Source organism: Theropithecus gelada, chromosome 11 (genome assembly GCF_003255815.1).
Source record: "Theropithecus gelada isolate Dixy chromosome 11, Tgel_1.0, whole genome shotgun sequence".
Classification (NCBI taxonomy): Eukaryota; Metazoa; Chordata; class Mammalia; order Primates; family Cercopithecidae; genus Theropithecus; species Theropithecus gelada.
This window is the reverse complement of record NC_037679.1, coordinates 23993593-24000874: the sequence shown is the minus strand read 5'-3', so window position 1 is coordinate 24000874 and position 7282 is coordinate 23993593.

The window sequence follows — 7282 nt, the reverse complement described above, 5'->3', positions numbered from 1 at the left end:
TTTTTTTTTTTTTTTTTTTTTTTTTTTTTTTTTTTTTTTGAGACGGAGTCTCGTTCTGTCGCCCAGGCTGGAGTGCAGTGGCCGGATCTCAGCTCACTGCAAGCTCCGCCTCCCGGGTTTACGCCATTCTCCTGCCTCAGCCTCCCGAGTAGCTGGGACTACAGGCGCCGGCCACCGCGCCCGGCTAGTTTTTTGTATTTTTTAGTAGAGACGGGGTTTCACCGCGTTAGCCAGGATGGTCTCGATCTCCTGACCTCGTGATCCGCCCGTCTCGGCCTCCCAAAGTGCTGGGATTACAGGCTTGAGCCACCGCGCCCGGCCCCATTACCCAGGTATTAAGCCCAATATGTATTAGCATTCTTCCCGATGCTTTCCCTCCCCACACACCCCTCCCCTGGCAGGCCCCAGTATGTGTTGTTTCCCCCCATGTGTCCACGTGCTCTCATTGTTCTTATAAGTGACAACACACAGTATTTGGTTTCCTGTTCCTTTGTGAGTTTGCTGAGGATAATGGCTTCCAGCTCCATCCACGTTCCTGTAAACGGCATGGTCTCATTCCTTTTTTGCCTGCATAGTATTCCATGGTGTACATGTACCCCATTTTCTTTATCCAGTCTATCATTGATGGGCATTTGGGTTGACTCCATGTCTTTGCTATTGTGAATAGTGCCGCAATGAACGTATGTGCACATGTATCTCTATAATAGAATGATTTATGTTCCTTCGGGCATATGCCCAGTAATGGGATTGCCTAAACCAGTTTTAAAACCATCTACAATTCAGATCATCTTCAAGGTTTTAGCAGCGTGAGGTTTTTCAGTGACAGAAATTATAGCACTGTAGTTGGACCACTGTAATCATAGAAGCGTCAGCATTTCTACTGCTAACAAGAGCTATAAAACTTACAGCATGCTGCAATGTGGCATGCAAAGTTAGCCACAAAGTGTAAAAATTTCCTAAAAAGACTCAATCACTCCATTCTTAAAAAAAAAAGCAAAAATGGAAATGTAAGTAAAATTTTGTTTAGAATTCATTTAATTTAAAAAGGGTAACCTCTATTACACAATCAGACTTGGTGAATGCAAACCTTCACATGAAGAAGCAAGGATTTTCTCTAGGTATTCCATCAGAGAGCCACTTTGTACATTTGTTGGACTTCTAGAAAACCCAATTGCTTCTCAATTCAGCATTTCCCCTTGAGAGCATTAAAAAGAGTATTTTTATAGGCCCTTATTTTCTTTACTGGGGGGAAAATATCATCAGTATCCCTGATTCTTAAAGATAATAGAGGTACTGAATTTAGTTTCCAAAAAAAAAAAAAAAAGGGAAATGAGGGCAAAAATCCTGAGACCCAGTGTTCCATACTAATGCTATTGAGTTATTTCTTACCCCCATCAGAGAGTGGACTTTAGAATGAAAACTGAGCCTGCTGTTTTATTTTTCATTTACATTCATGTGGAGGCAGCATCTTAACTGGTGCTGCTATAGTTGAATGAGAAGCAAATACATATCAAAGCTCACTTTCCTCATGGGTAGAAAGCTATTTGACTAACAAATTTCAGCGGTACGTTGGTGACACAGAAAGAAAAAACCCTCCAAGGAGTCTGGAGGAATTTGAGAGGCGGGGGGTCAGTCTTCCACCTGCAGGTAGAATGAGTGTTTGCCATTTGCTCAAATTCCTTGAGACCACCCACTGGCATGAAGGATGGTGAGCAAAGCCTGGGGAATGAAGACTATCTTTAAAAGGTGCTTCCTGGGAGATTTAAAGGACAAAAAGAAAACAATTTGTTGGTTTGTATGTCAGCTAGCAAGGCTTTTGATCATTCAGATGGGACAGTTTTGCCTGGAAGGGATCAATGATTTTTGTTCCAAAGACTAACACCAACAGATACAAATCAAAGGAGGTATTATTTCAATAAAGGAAATTGCAGAAAGGATGCCTTGGCTTAATTAAAATATAACCTTTTGTTTTAAGGACTTTTCTTTCCCTTGCAAAAGGGAATGCACTCTCTGAAGAAGCATATGCCAGCACTGGTGAGACACAGTACTTCAACAAGTAAGGATCTGTCTACATTCGGGGCACGTTTTGGGGAAGCCTTGAAGGGAATCGTGCCTGGAGTCCCATCTGACTTAACTCATCATCACAGTCCTTCATCATAACATAATGAGTGTTATTACTTCCTCATGTGGCCTGTGGGCTTTGTTAATTAAAGAATGGAAAGGTAAGTAGTTCCAACCTTTTGCTTTTAATTAATCAGAAGATGTGTTTTCCATCTTCGTGTTGCTGGGCAGCAAGTAAAGTATTTAGTCTGCCTTCCAATACCCAGAAGAGTTCCGTCAAAAAACTCAGCTGCTGTTTTGAGACTGCGTAGACTACACAGCAGATGACTGGCTTTTTCTTTTCTCTCTAAAGTTTAAATTATTTGTATTGGCCAGTCTGCTGCCTATAAGATAATAGTATTTAGAGAAAAAGAAAGTATTTTCCCATATCATCTCATCAGTACAAATAAAGCCTTCTCAAACAAAAGGTTTATATCTTAGAGTTTCTTGGGCATTTACCATAGTGCTAGGTAATCAGGAGATACTCAGCATAAGGAAAGAAGTGGAACTTACATTTATTGAGTGCCTGCTATGCCAAAACTGGTGCTCTTTTTGTTATATTGTCTTGCCTTTCTGCTCATTTGACTTATTAAAACTTCTATCATTAGGGTCATTCCTCCACATTAAAACACTTTCTGCATTTTAAGTAGAAACATATATCTGGAGGGAAAACACGTTAATCCATGAACAAGCATCACACCTTAGTGAAGACAGTACCTCAGGGAGTGAGCAGGGCTCTAGTATATTTCCTTTTGGAGGGAAGTTAGAAAAAGCCCTACACTGGGGTAGCAAATCGGTTTTCTCTAGTATGCCAGCCCTATACAATTAGTGTTGCTGCTCCCTGGAGCTCTGCTTTGAGAATCAGGCAGGAGGCAGAGTCTTAGCTCTGCAGGAAAGAGAATTTCAATTGCCTAATGATGTCAGACCTGCTGCATGCTTCAGTTGTTAAAAGGAAAACTTCAGACAAATTAAATTTAACAGAGTCTAATTGAACAAAGAACAATTCACAAGTTGGGCAGACATCAAAACTAGAACAGGTTCAGAGAAACTTCGGCCTGCAACGTGGTCAGATAGCATTTATGAAGAGAAAACGGAAGTGAGGTACAGACCTCCATTGATTACCCCTGGTGTTTGCCTTATTCAGCATTTGCCTTATGTGAACATGGTCTGATGAGTTGGCTGCCTGTGATTTACTGAAGCTCAGCTGCTGTGATTGGCTGTGACTGATTTGTGACAAAAGCATATGCCTAAGTTAGGTTTTCAGTTAGTGTAAGTACTAAGTTACATTGCATTTCATTAGTAAGGACTCAGGTATGGAGGCATTCTCAGGTCAAATTTAGTTTAACAATCCCCCCAAATTTAGTTTGATGATGCCACCTCTCAAAATCTAGGGCATTGATGAAAACTCTCTGTCACCATCATAAATAAACTTATTTGGTCTCAGCATGAAATTCACAAGTCATGACATCACATCAGTTGAATAATTCTTTATGTTCTTGATGATCTAGTCAAAGTGAGACAATTCAACACTCAGTGGATGGCTGCATACGTATATTTAAGACTTGAAAGGATACGGTACACCAGGGGACCTATTATGAGGACAATACCAAAAATACCAAAAGCCTGAGGTGTACTCCCTAACAGGAGCCTCTGAACCAAATCAGTTTGATCCAAATCAAAGTTCAGGCATAGGCAGCTCAAAAGGATTTGAGTACAATTGGTCATAGTCTTTGTTCAGGATGTGATAATGATTAAGAACTGCAGTTAGCTGATTTAAAGAGGTATCCAATGTTGTCATTATCTTGTTAACATAGTAATCTGGAGACCCATTAGAAGAGCATAAAGTTTAGAACACTTTGGAAAAGCCATGCTTGCCTGCAAACCAGTGTTTTGCTGCTCCTATAAACATGTCATATGTTTCTTTGCTCTGAGAAATTTCCTTTATGTATTTGGTGGCAGTGTTTAAATAAAACAGGATCTAAAACTGCATGATGTTTTATTAAGTGTTTTCAGAAGATGACTTTTACTCACCCGAACCCCTGGTGGGACCGGTTGGTCAAACGCAAGATTTTTCTCAATTTATGGATTACTTTCAAATTCCATGCTACCAGTATCCCACTAGTACCAAGAGTGAGCCCCCAGGAATGCCACTGGAATCTTTCCTCGTGGAAACTAGCTTATCTTCATAAACCCAACAATTGCTGTTTCTGTACTAGAGCGTAAGACTTAGCTAAAGTCATCCACAGATTATGGTCCCATGGATTTTCCTATAAGTAAAAGGAAGGGACTGGGACAGCAGGAAATTGGGAAGAAAAGGAAAAGACAAGGCTTTCATGATGGCAGAGAAGTCTTGATCCACAATCTTAGGAAAGCTGTCGATGTCTAGGATGCCATTTGCTTCTGGGGGAAATCTTCCCTGGTCAGCTTTACCTTAGAGTCTCCAATAGGTATACAGTTCCAGGAGTCTGGAGGAGCACTTTTGAGTTGAGAGACGTAGATCCAAGACTTGAGACCCTGATGGTTTGCTGCAGAAAAGAACTTGACATGGTCTCTTCCAATGGAGCTTAATGGCAGTCTTTCTCTGATGTCCTTTCCAAAGACCCAATGTCTAGGTTCTAGATTGTGAAGGATTTGATTATCCTCAGTCAGTGAATCATGAAAATCTTCCTTTATCTGCCAAAAATATACTTTGCTTTAAAAATTAAAACCTTGAAGAATTTAGTCATATCAGAGTTTAGGAGACTGAGAGGTCCTATTATCAGGGGCATAGACCTTCCATTGACTATTTCATAAGGGATCAATGTATGTTTTCCACTGAGGGTGGATCTGATTGCCATCAAGGCCAATAGCAATACCTTTAGCTAAGGCAATCCAATCTAGTTAGTTAATGTTCCCAATTTCAGCTTTAAGATGCTATTTTTCCTTTCAACCTTTCCAGAAGACCAAGGGTAATAGGGACAATGATAATGCCATTGTGTTCATTACACCTTATTTGCTTTATAACTTTTCTAGCAAAATGGGTACCTCTCCAGCAATATAAAGGAAACACAGTTCTGATAATATTTTAGCTATTGTTATAATATTGGTCTTCCTGTATGGAAAGCTTCTATGCGACCAGAGAACATAGACCATTACAAGAACATATTCATATCCCATGGAAGGTGACAACTGGATAAAATCCCTTTATAAATGTTCAGATGGCCCATCAGGTAGCAGAAATTTACCACCTGAATTTTTGATTGTCTTCTTGGGATTATGGATTTGACAGACCAAACATTGGTTATAAACCATTTTAGCAATTTTTGAACAGTCACCACACCAATAATTTTCCATAATTTTGATCATTTTTTCTACTGCATGATGAGTTATAGAGCATTTCTAATAGTGACAGGCATTTCTAATAATGAAAGCTTTAAGGACTCAGAAAGGACCAGATGGCCATCCAAGCTCTCCAATAGATTACGCTTAATATCGGATTTACATCCTCTTAAATACCAATTCAGGTACACAGCACTGTTTATTAAATAGATTATCAGGCTGGATGTGGTGGCTCAGGGCTGTAATCCCAGCACTTTGGGAGGCCAAGGCAGGCAGATCACTTGAGGCCAGGAGTTCAAGACCAGCCTGGCCAACATGGTGAAACCCCATCTCTACTAAAAATACAAAATTAGCCAGGTGTGGTGGCATATGCCTATAATCTCAGCTACTCAGGAGACTGAGGCAGGAGGATCACTTGAACCCACGAGGCAGAGGTTGCAGTGAGCGAAGATCGGCACCACTATACTCTAGCCTTGGGAAACAGAGCAAGACTCCATCTCAAATAAGTAAATATTATCATAGATATAATTTGACTTGGATCAATCTTATGGTGTTCATTTAAATTGCCTATCTTAACAATTTCAGTACTGGCTGATTTAGCATGAAAATCTGCCAAAGAATTTCCTTGGCATTTAATTAATTATTGTTCTGCTTGACGTTGGATTAGCAGTTTTATGAACCAGATTCTTCATTAGAGTTCTGGAAATTCTTACCTAGTTTAATGGTATGATCTTAAAGTTATCAGAAACTTGTTAGAGTCCTTTCTTTGAATCTCCTTGAAGACAAAACAATTTAGGTGTACAGTTTCTTAGGAAGATACCAGAGTAAACAATTATCCCTCTGTGAATGACAAAACCATATAATTTAAGTGGCCATTTTTAAAGATCTAATGAGAGATAATTACAATGATTATGTAATTGACAAGGAAATTTGGTTATTGCTGCATACAACATTTTAAGATAATAACTAGAATTAAGACTGATAGTGTTATATCAGGATGATTAGATTTCTATGAATTTCATAGAATTTCTGAAGCACATATTAATAAAATAATCATACAAATATAACTCAATGGAGGTTTAGCATTACTTATTTGACAATGCTTCCCATATAATTTAATACATAAAATAAGCCCAATTAGTTTAATATCTCTCTCTCTGCAAGGAGAAGTTTCCAGATGGAAGCATCCAAAGGGTCCATGTAGAAAATCCCAAAATCACAGGAGAGGAGGCCAGAAGTCCACCACAGACTGACTTTGTCACAAACCACCATCTATTCTTCCAAGGGCCTATCCATTCTTTCCCAAAAACAAAGTTTGTGTCTTTTCACTGGAATATTGAGTGGGTGGAGCCCATGGAAGGCTAAGACAAGCATTTTGTACACCTGGACTCAACATGGATATTTCTAATCTTGCCTTATTGTTAGAGACTGGTTTGTTCTTTTCTTGTTTGTTTGTTTGTTTGTTTGTTTGTTTTCAAGATTGAATGACAAACCAATCAGTTGTCTTGTTGTTGTTGTTGTTTTTCCAAGAGTTTTGGGGCATACCAAAGATCATGACAACAAGAAAAAGGTGGACATAGTTGGCAGATCATACAGTCTGCAGGGGTTTGAGAAGAGGGGTTTTAATCAACTGAGAAGTTCCCAGCAGAGAGAGAGGTTTCCATCAGATCAAATAGAAAAAAATAGAGACCAATAATTCTTACAAGTATTTTTCTGGAAATAGTCAATTAGACATGAGGATCTTTAAGACTTGATTTTAAATCCCTACCAAAGAAATATTCTTTTTTTTTAAATTTCTGAGAGATTAGTTGATTATTGTCTCAGGAGTGAAGCCTTTGGAGGATTCCTCTAGTCGGGAATCAGT